Genomic DNA, 12,179 nt, shown 5'->3' on the forward strand with positions numbered 1-12,179 from the left:
AGTCGTAGATCCACTGACATGTCAGAGCGGCTACTGCCGCCTGCGGATCTCGAGTTCTTGACACGTATATTGGGAGCTGACAATTCAGTCGTGACGCCATGAGGTTCACCTGAGGACATCCCCATCGACGTATCAGCGCGCTGAACACGTCTGGATGAAGCTTCCATTCTGGACATCCTGTCAATTTAGGTAATCTGATTCCCAGTTGTCCACACCTGGGATGAATACCGCCGACAGGATTACTTACTGGTTCTCGGCCCACCGGAAGATCTCAGTTACTTCTCGCATAGCCATGCGACTCAGGCCGTTGATGAAAACGACTGCCGTCGCGCTGTCAGACTGAACTCTTACCGGATGAGCCCTTTAGAAACTCTGTTGCCTCTATCAGAGCATTGTTCGCTCTGAGTTCCAACGCCTTTTTACGGCCCACTTTCGTTCTAGAGGGGACCCTTGAACCTGAAAGTGGTAATCTCCGGCCTGCGAAACGATTGGTGGATTGCGTCCACCAGAGAGGGCCACTCTGGTAACCGGGCTCAGACAGATCTGTCGTTGTAGAAGCAGATGAGACCCTGACACCATGAAACCAGCCGAACTGTAGTGTCTCGAAAGCAGCTACCATCTTTCCTAAGAGAAGCAGACAAAGAAGCATTGACACCTTCTTTGGTCTGAGGACCAGCTGGACTAACCTCTGTGCTTGATCTGATAGAAGAGATACTGAAGCAACAGATCGTCCAAATGGATTATGTTCACTCCTGATGACCGTAGGAGAGCGATCATGACTGCTATTAGTTTGTTGAATATGCAGGGAGCCGAGGATATGATCTTTCAATATGGCAAAATGCAGAAAAGCTTGGTGTGGTTCCCATGGGAAAATGGTGATAAGTATCCCTGATATCCAGGGATAATAGGAACTCCCCTGGTTCCAAGCTCGCAACAACGGACTGCAGAGATTCCATTTTGAAACGATACATCCTTAGATACAGGTTTAAGGACTTGAGGGTCAAGATGGCCATGACCGCACCCTTCGGTCTGGGCACTACCAACAGGCTTGAGTAAAACCCCATACCTCGCTGATGCTCCGGAACCAACACAGATGACACTACTAGAGACCTGATAGCCTCCTGTAGAACTTGAAATTCTTGCAAGTGGGCTCCCACCGCAGGAGACCCCAGGTGGGACGGAAAACCGTCATGCCACCTGTTCTCAGCTGGTTTACTCTGGTCTACGTGCAACCGTGTGTGGACGACCTCTACCTCCTCTCGGTTGCGTAGGAGCACCTCTGGCTCTAACATGAAAGGAATGAGGGGCTCAAAAGGAATGAAACTAAAGTCCAGTATAAGGTCTTCTGGGAACTGGAGCAGTAGACGGGAGGAAAGAGAACTTACCGCCCCGTGGCTTGGGATATCCACTTGTCCAATTCCGGGCCAAAAAGCATGTCACCCGTGAATGGTAAACCCTCAACCTCACGCTTGGACTCTGCGTCCGCCTGCCAAGCGCGCAACCACAGAGCTCTGCGTGCGAGCACTAATCTAACTAATCCTTTGAAGCTTCTCCCAAGTAAACTGCAGACTCACGGATGTGTTCTGCTAATAGACGTAATTCAGCTCTGGAAGTACCAGAGTCCAAACCTGGAATCAGCTGGTCAGCCCAGCAAATCACAGCCTTGTTAACCCCGGCGGTAACAAGGTTAGGACTAAGTTGAGCCCCCGTTGCTGTATATATAGATCTTAGTGTTGTCTCCAACTTACGATCCGAAGTGTCCTTTAAAACAGCTCTCGGCACCGGAAGTGCTGTTTTCTTAGTGAGACGGGAAACAGACATCTACAGGAGGAGGAGTTTCCCACTTCTCCATCATGGATGATGGAAAAGGGAAGCTAGACGGAAAACTACGCCCAGATGCAGAACAGGCGCTTTACCCTCTGCACCATCTCTGGATACACATTAAATAGTCAGTGGACGTGGGATCTGAACCCAGGTCTTGAAATTTGGAATTGTTTCCAGGCCCTGTTAATTTCTTGTAAAACTTCCTCCAATTCACCTCTACGGTATTCTCTGTGGCGAGGAAATCTTCGTCCGACTCTTCTGACTGGGGAACAGTCATTAGAGTACGCTTTTGAGACGGGCTTTGGTAGGAAGTGGAGCACCGCTGTACCCATCATCTAAACCAGGGTGTCTAGAGACTTGGTTAAGTCAGCTACCCAGGGAGGTTGAGACCTGCGTGCCTCAGCCAACTCCGATGTTAATTTGACATAACTCCTACCATGTCAGTGGCCCATGGCGGAGCAGGAGAGGTAGTAATCGCCATCTGTGAATCCGTTGTTATACAAGCATCACATAACTTGGACCCAGTGGCATGTGGCTTGGTCTGTTTGTTGTTACACTTGGAACAGACAAACAGCCTTTGAGAAGCCTTGTTTCTGTTGGACATGGTACACACAGTCACTCAGAGAAACACAGCATAAAACAGAAAAGACACAGACATATAAAAACAAGAAGGCTGTGGGACACAGAGGAGAAACCCCCCTCCCACAGATCAGATTCCCCTGCACTTACACCCCAGTTACTTACAGCCTCTCAACCAGGGATGTAATCAGGGGATGTTGTCCTGCAGCACAGGAATGGCAGCAGAAGAATCCAGCCTTCTGTGTCTTACACTGCAATCTCCTTATAGAGATGCAGTATAAGCTGCTGTGCAATGAAGAGCGGCAGCCCTGCTGTATACAGCCGCTTACCGCGTAGAGGAGAGAGACCCACGCTGCCTTTAAGCTCCGCCCCCCTTCTTTATGCCCGAAGGGCTTTACAAGATGGCTTCTGTGGCCATTGACCTCCCCCCGCGCGCCACACCGCGTGTACAGCGGACCGCTTTACCGCCTCTCTGCCCCGCGTGTAACAGCGGGGAGAGGGAGAGCCGGGCGGAAGGAGGGAGAGTAGGCGCCTGTGAGCTGCCCCGCGTGTAACAGCGGGGAGAGTGGAGAGCCCGGCGGGTAGCCTGGTCGCGCTTGTAGCGCACTTATCCCCTGCCCCGCGCTACTGAACAGCGGGGAGAGGGAGAGCCCAGCGGGTAGGAGGGAGAGCAGGCACCTGGTCGCGCCTGTAGCGCACTTATCCGCTGCCCCGCGCTACTGAACAGTGGGGAGAGAGCCGGGCGGTCTTTATCAGCTGCCCCGCACCAGGCTGAGTCGGGTGCCGCGCTTACCAGCGGGAGGTGGGAGCGCCTTTGCATTAGCTGCCCAGCATTCTATTTATGTAAAAACCCACTGGGCAGCGGCGGGGCTGGGAGCCAGGGGATGCGCAGGTGATTACTCACTGCGTGGTCCCCAATGGAGTCTCTCTGCAGCTTCAGCACTTCTCTTCTTCTTCCATGTTGAGAATGCTGTGGCGGTAAGGAGCTGTCAGTGCTTTTCATATAAGCGCTGCGCACTCCTTCCTGCCTTCTATAAGGACAGGGCGCCAGGTACCCGGACCCCACCTTTAGAGAGGTGGCGAAGGGTACCTAATATGGTGTAAAAAATAAATAAACCTAAATAAAAGAAAATATATGTGATGCTGGAGCACAGCAGATTGTGACCAGCTCCATGAGGCACATTTTCTAAACTGAGGGCTGATGGGGCATAGAGGGGGAGGAGCTTCACACTTCTAAATTATTTAAAGTGCCGGCTCCAGTTATCCACGCCTCTATACCCCAGCGTAAGCACCTCCAGTGTCCCCTAGTGGATGAAAGAGAAATATCTGTAGCTTTCCCTAACTTTTCAGATGGTAAGATAATAGAGAAATCAGGATGTAGCCAGAGAAATTCAAGTGGGCTTCTGCTGCCCTGCATGTGCGGTGATACAAGGTGAGAGAACTCTCCTGAGCCTGGTGTTAAAGCAATAAGAATAACAAGTGATGATGGTGGCATTTGTATTTAGCTAATAGGTATTTTTTTTTAAAATAAGTGTATTATATATATAATTTTGCTAGTCATATTTAGTGTGCAGAGAGAGGTAATGTATTTATATTAGCTCAATGTTGTTTACTGCCGCCTCTTGCACTACTGCAGAATCTTATCTCCTGTGCGGCAGGAGGGATGTGTATTAGCATATACATGCTACCATATATGGACTTACTATCTGATTCTGGACATTAAGTGTACTGACCAAAGGCATTTCTAAACAAAGAAGGCAAAGTTAAGTGACACAGCAGTTCTAACATAACTCTTATTTTCTTCTTCGGGGTCCACAGCCAATATGTATGGGACATTACTTCTTTGTAGTAATGTCCCATACCTGGAAGAGTGATGTTGTGACCACTCATGGAGGGCGATTCAATTGTTTGTGATGTTGAATAGCCCCCAAAAAGGAGGTCCTGGAGCAATTAAATTCACCATCTTAAGTTCTTGGAGTTGGACTTAACAGAATGCTGTTAAGTCAGAGAATACTGGTTTACTGCAACTAAAGAAGGGTGTGTAGTTGCGAGACGCGGCATTTTCTGACTTAGGTTCCGCCCGGGATGCGGTTAGCATCGTGGTCAGCACTTTAGTCGGATTTGGAGGGTGCGCGCTGAAAACCTCCTAAGGCGGCTTAACGTTGCAGCCAATTGAATAGCCCCGGGACCTCCTTCCCGGGGCTATTTAAAATCGCAATCAATTGAATTCCCTCAATGGGCTTTTGAGAAATGTTTCACAGGGCAAATTACAATGGAGTCTTGTCAGTTTTATTGTTTAACACTACCTAATTCTTGGAAATCCAAATTTTTGCTTATGCAGATTTAAATAGCTATTGTATTCCAGGAATAAATGTGAGAACTTTGGGGTTGGACTCAGATTTTGCTTTAAAGCTTTATGTGCCTGCAAGTAGCCATGTTGTGTCACAAATAGGCTGGTTGCCAAAAATAAGAGTTATGGTATAACATACCTTTGTTAACTCTTTTTCTTCGAGGTCCATGGGGTCCACAGCCAATATGTTGGGGTATGTGATCCAGACACCAAACAGTTAAAAACAAGCTCTCAGGATGCACTGGGCCATTCCCACATATACCCGGCCCCCGGTAGTCAAGCCCAAGCAGGAGAAGATAAAAGATTGGTCTCTAGACCAATCTCTCATAGAGGAGGGAAATTATAGAGATATCCAAAAACACCAGGTGCGTTAGGGTGGGTGTCCTGTGGACCCCATGGACCTCGAAGAAAAAGTTAACAAAAAGGTACTGTATGTTGTTATACCATAACTCTTATTTTCTTCTTCGGGGTCCACAGCCAATACTTTGGGGATATCCCAAAGGGCAGGGACGCTCCTGTCTCGGAAGAAAGGAGAATCCTACGCCCAAAAGGAAGCATCCTGAGAGGCAAAGGTGTCAAATGCGTAGAATTTGACAAAAGTGTGGACAGAAGACCATGTGGCTGCCCTACACAACTGTTCAGCAGAGGAACTCCGGTGAGCTACCCACGAAGGTCCCACTGATCGTGTGGAATGTGCCATTACCGAGTTCGGCACCACCAGTTTGGACTGTGTGTATGCCTGAGAAATTGCCATTGAATCCACCTGGCCAACGTCTGCTTATTGGCTGGCCATCCACGCTTACGACAGCCATACAGCACAAAAAATAGAATCAGACTTCCTCATGCCGTTGGTGCGATCCACAAATTCGTAGTGTATGCACAACATCCAAGGAAGCCTCACCTACCGAGAGGCTTGCAGCCTAAAAGGCTGGGACCACAATCTCGTCATTCATCTGAAAAAGAGATACCACTTTTGGAAGGTATCCCGCCCTAGTACGAAGAACCGCTCTATCCCGATGAAATACTAAAAAAGATCAGAGACTCTGTGGGCAGCTGCAATAGCAAGAAGAAACACTGTCTTTGCTGTTATCCACTTGAGGTCTACTAATTTCAGGAGCTCAAAAGGCGGCGCCTGTAGAGCCTTGAGGGCTAATGACAAATCCCACGGGGCTACCGGGGGAACAAAGGGAGGCTGGACTCTTAAAACCCCCTGAAAAAACGTCCTCACATCTGGCAGAAGAGCGATTTTTGGCTGAAACCAGACCGAAAAAGCAGAAACCTGAACCCTCAAGGTGGCCAAGCGGAGCCCCTTTTCTAACCCAGTCTGAAGAAAGGAAAGCAGTTGAGACCCTAAATACCTCAAGGTCATATTTTTTCAGTTCACACCACTGAAAAAACGAGTGCCAAACTCTATAATAAATACGGGCCGAAGCCGGTTTATGTGCCTTCAACATTGTATCACAGACTCAGAAATTCCCTTTTTCTCTAGACGGAGGCCTCAAGAGCCATGCCATCAAAGACAGATGAGACAGAAACGGATACAAGCAGGGATCCTGTATTAGCAGATGTTGCCTTAACGGAAGAGGCCACTGAGTGTCTATGGAGAGACACTAGATCGTGAACCAATGGCGTCTGGGCCACGCCAGAGCTATCAGGATTACCGTACTGCCCTCTTGCTTGATCTTCCTGATGACCATGGGAAGAGCAAACGGCGAAAAGAGATACGCTAGCCTGTAATGCCATCTTACTGTCAGCGCATCCACAAACTCGGCCTTTGGATCCCTGGTCCTGGATCCATATCTGCGTACCCTGTGGTTTCTCCTTGTATCCATGAGGTCTATCTCTGGAAGACCCCATCTGTCCACCATGCTCTGAAATACCTGTGGACGCAGAGCCCACTCTCTGGCATTTACCTCCTGACGACTCAGGAAGTCCACTTCCCAGTTTAGTATACCTGGTATAAACACAGCCGATATTTTCGGGAGGTGATGCTCTGCCCAAACCAGAATTCTTGATACTTCTGTCATGGCCGCTCGACTCAGTGTGCCTCTCTGATGATTGAGGTAGGCTACGGTGGTGCGATTGTTGGACTGAATTTGAACAGGTCTGCCTTTTATTATTTCTTGAGCCTGAACTAGAGTCCTGAATACTGCCCTTAGTTCTAGGATATTTATGGACAGACATCTTTCTTCCTTTGTCCATATGCCTTGAAACGTTTGCAGATCTGTCATTGCTCCCCAACCGTGAAGACTGGCATCGGTTTTGAGAAGCACCCAATCTGACAGCTGCAATGGTCGGGAATGAAACTGGGCATATTCCACCATGCTGAAGGTGGATACCATTGACCCCAGCACCCGCATCGCTGACTGCACCGATATCCACCTGTTGTGCCGCAATCTGCGTATCCGCAACTGCAGGGCCCCAATCTTATCCTCCGGCAGATATATCCTCTGAACCGGAATCGGTATGAATTCCCGCCGAACGCAAGTCCGGCGGTTCAAACCCCGACAGCGGCTGGCCGACATGGCTGAAAATCCCAAATCGTCCCAAGGTAAGTATTTACTAACCTAACCTCCCCCTCCTAACGGGTGCCTAACCCTAACCCCCCCTTCCCCTAGCCCAACACTAGCCTCCCAGGGGGCGAGGGGGGGGGGTGCCTATCCCCAAGTCCCCCCCGGGAGCCCTAAACCTAACCCTCCCCCCAGCGGCTATCCGCGCCCGGCCTCTCTTCGATCAGGATGCTGGGCGCCGGTCTCCCGACGTCGGTAAAATGACAGGCGTCTAGATTAAGACGCCTGTCATTTTACCCTCGTCGGGATAAAGCAGTCGGGAAGCCGGCTGTCGGGATTACGTCCGCCGGCTTTCTGACGGCATACCTCTGAACCACGGAGTCCAAGTGTGCCCCCAAATAAATAATCTGCTGTCCCGTGAGAAGCGACAACTTCTTCAAGTTTATGACCCAACCGTGACTGCAGACAGGACACAGTCAGTCCCAGATGATTCTGCAACTCCTGTGGAGACTGCCCCAGTATCAGGAGATTGTCAAAGTATGGCAGAATCCTTACACCCTGGCGCCTGAGACATGCCATTATTACAGCCATAACCTTGATAAACACCCGCTGAGTTGTCGACAGGCCAAATGGCAGAGCTTGAAACTGGAAGTGCTCGCCCCTTACCGTAAATCGTAGAAATTGCTGGTGGGGCAGGGTGATTGGAATATGCAGGTAAGCATCCTGGATATCCAGGGACACAATTAGATCCCCTGGTTCCATTGCCAACACAACCGACTGCAGTGTTTCCATACGAAACCTGGGCACGTGGATAAATGTGTTGAGCCCTTTTAAGTTTAGAATAGGCCGGTAGGACCCATTTGGCTTCTGATTACCAGAGCATCGAAAGATGGGGTCATTACTAAAAAAGAGTATGATTTTCTGAAAGTTGACAAACCTAAGGTGGCCACGCTGTATTTGCTGCCTAAAATACATAAAAATGAAACAACACCGCCAGGCAGACCTATTGTCTCAGGTATGGGGAGTTTGTCTGAAAAGGCCAGTATTTTCATTGACCAATATTTATGGCACTATGTACTATCCTTACCTTCCTATACTAGAGACACGTTGGATGTTTTGATGAAATTGCAGGATCTGACGGTGAATCAAGACACTTGGCTGGCAACCTTTGATGTTGAAAGCCTGTACACAAGCATTGACCATATACAGGGTATTTCAGCAGTAAAATACTTTTTAGATATGGGAACACATAGGGAATTTAATGAATTCCTTATATCACTCTTGGAATTCATACTTACTAAGAACTATTTCATCTGCCAAGAACGGTTCTATCTTCAGGTGAGGGGCACGGCGATGGGTACCGCCTGTGCCCCCACCTATGCCAACCTATATATGGGCTGGTGGGAACGTGAATTCGTATTTAATGAAGATCTTGAACAGTATACCAAACATGTTTTACTATATCTTCGATATATCGACGATATTTTCATTCTCTGGGAAGGAGAACAACAAATGTTGGATGACTTTATAGTCATCTTGAACAGCAACAATTTTAATTTGAAATTAACTGGTGAAATAAGTAAGAAGGAAGTCAACTTTTTGGATTTGACTATTAGGATAGAAGATGATGGACGGATTAGCACAGATGCTTTCCGTAAATCAACTGCTACTAACAGTATCCTACACTCCACTAGCTCACATTTACCTGCCACCATTAAAGGAATCCCCAAGGGAGAACTCCTACGTACTAAAAGGAACTGTACGGATATACACACATACCGTACACGGGAATTACAAGTATGTGAGAGACTAAAGAGGAGAGGATATAGCAGGAATATGATCAAATCTGCTGTACATGATGTTAAGTCATATCCTAGAGATACACTATTAATCTCAAAGACGAAACTCAGAAAAGAAGAATCTGTGAGATTTATTGGTACATTTAATTCTAATTGGCGACAGATTAATGACATCTTACAAAAACATTGGGGTATCCTGCAGACGGATATAGACCTAAGATCAATTCTCCCTGAAAAGGTACAGACGAGCTGGAGAAGAGCTCGGAATCTTAGAGACATTTTAGTCCAGAGCCATTTAAAACCAGTAAAGAAAAATATTACACTAAACAAGAAAGGATCATTTAGTTGCGGACGCTGTAAAGCATGTAAATACATGGTCCCAAAACTACATTTCTTTGACAAATTTGGCCAAAAACAGATAACCAAATATATCTGTTGTACCACGATGGGCATCATATACCAACTTGAATGCCCATGTGGGAAAGTTTATGTGGGGAAGACGATTAGACCAATGAAGGTAAGAATACTGGAACATGTGAACAGTATTCGTAATGCCAGTAAAGATGTAGCTAAATTTAAAACACTTACACCTGTGGCGAATCACTTTCTACGGCATCATGGTAGTAATCCCTTGGGATTAAAGGCTTTTGGGATGCAACATATACAGACAGGAATTAGAGGTGGGGATGTGGACAAGGAACTGTTAAAGGCAGAAACTAGGATGATATTCCTAATGGACTGCATGTCTCCAAAGGGTTTGAATGAATATAATAGCTATTTACCTTTCTTATAATTTTCATGAATTTCATTGGGCATTTATCACTGGACTGGAATACTATCTACAACTGGATCGATATTATGAATATTTATTTACATCTATTCCATATATATTATTTTACTAATCATATCCTATATGAATTAAAGAATATTCTTTATTTACCCTTTCCTCTCACTCCCTTTTTCTTCTTTTCTCTTCATCAATAATGAGATGCTCTAATAATATCTAGGAGTGTCAGAAGAGTATAATACTCAGAAGAAATCAATAACCACATTGAGAATACAATGTAACAAGCATTCTTATGATAGAGAATGATATTCAGGGTTAGAGGGGATTTAGTTAAGACCAGAGTATCATGATCTATTAATATTATTGTATGTCATTGTAATTTTGTTTTTTATGTAATTTTTAAGGTGTGATATATAGAGATTAGGTAGTTTTAGAGATATTTTCACTTTTATTTATTTTAGTTTAGTTAACTTAATTTATTGTATTTCACATAATTTGTTTGTTCACTTAATCATATTTGGACACTATATAATAATATCTATTTATAAATTTTTATGTTTTCACTCATGGCACTGTATGGTAACATCATTATATTAGATTTATGATGTTATCACCTTACATTAAAAGTTTAGATCACGTTATCATAACACTATTAATTTTATTTTTATCATTTTATTTAGATTAAATATATTTTTTATATATATGATCAATTAATATTACACTAATTTATATCTATTTGATTCATAAAATCATGATTTAATTATTTTACACACACAGCACATTATAGTTTTATATATGTATTGTAATTGATTTATATACATTTATATATATGGGATTTGATGAATTTAGAATGAATATGTTGGGATAATCGGGAGCATATTTAGCACTATTATGATGTAGAATATATACCCGGTTAACATCAGTAAATTGAAGCAGATGACGATTCATTGAGAAGAAGTGTATGGGATTTATGCGCACATATATTCTGGATAATTGACAGAATTTGTTATGAGGGACAGCTTAAGTCCGGAGTGATTGTGTCCAGACTCTATATTATGGGGATGTTCCTATTGGAAGTTGGAGACAGGTGATCTTGAGATTGGATCTAATTGGATGCTGGAATCTACTTAACCCGGGCAAACAGCACACTCGGGTTTGCCTTGACAAAGCCTTTTGTGAAACGTACGTTGGCGTTTTTAGGCGCTGACCGCTGATGCTGCAATTAATATGAACTATTAGTAGTTCAAATGACCGTAGCCTGAATTTTATATCCACCGAATGTGTTGTGGTTTACTCATAAACGGACATTGATATATAGTTGCTGTTGGCACTTCCTCGTGCTATGTGTTTAATGCTCTGTCAATATTACACACTGTTCTATGATCACTAATGGGCAACTCCATGTATTAAACATTAAATGACCAGCTGGAGATTCGTTGCTCTGTATATGTGAACACCACCATATACTTGGTGAAATCCATTAAGTGTATGTGAACTATATACAATCATAAACTGTCAAATAATTTTAATTGAACCTAACACTATCATATCGGATTTGAGTATATTTAATATATATGTTATGAACAATCTGAGATTGCACGTTGTCTGATGATTAATTCCAGGCATTCTCCTTTAAAAATAGGATCACATGTGATTATACTACGCTTTATGTTAATTATCAGCCATCTCCATTGTATCTCGTGTTGTGTAATTAGCTGGAGATCAGGTGCAGGTTACAATATAACTAAATGTAGCTACATAATTGCTAAATCTGTCAAAGGCTTAGAGGAGATACGTGACTACTCGTTATCTTATAATCATAAAGATTAGTACCTTACCGCTACACCTGTAATGAATATTTGTGAGACCTGATATATCAGTAATACAGGAGTTTCTAACGGAGAACATCAATTAACCATTAAGCAATATAGTATGATCAACATTTACTCTGACCGGTTATCTTATACCCTCAGAAATTCTATATAATACCCTAATACGATCATTTCAGATCTCTAATTAGCTTATTTAGGTTCTACCCAAAGGACCTTTATCTTATGTTAATACACGTGCATATTATGATACGCACGATATCACAATGATATAGGAGGGTGAATTTAATTGAATTGACAGTTTGATAGTGCGTATGTATTAATTAAATTCCAACACAGTGTGTATTAGCATAGCTAGGAAGGAGTTGAATATAATACGCAGTAACTATAATTAATATTCACAACTGTTTAACCGCAACACATAGAAATATGGTTACCATTATGTATCTTATATTGGAACAAGGAATCCATGTATTGTATTGATAGAATATATAGTAGTGC

The sequence above is a fragment of the Taudactylus pleione genome, unplaced genomic scaffold, assembly GCF_031769625.1.
Source record: "Taudactylus pleione unplaced genomic scaffold, aTauple2 ptg000179l, whole genome shotgun sequence".
NCBI classification, from domain to species: Eukaryota; Metazoa; Chordata; class Amphibia; order Anura; family Myobatrachidae; genus Taudactylus; species Taudactylus pleione.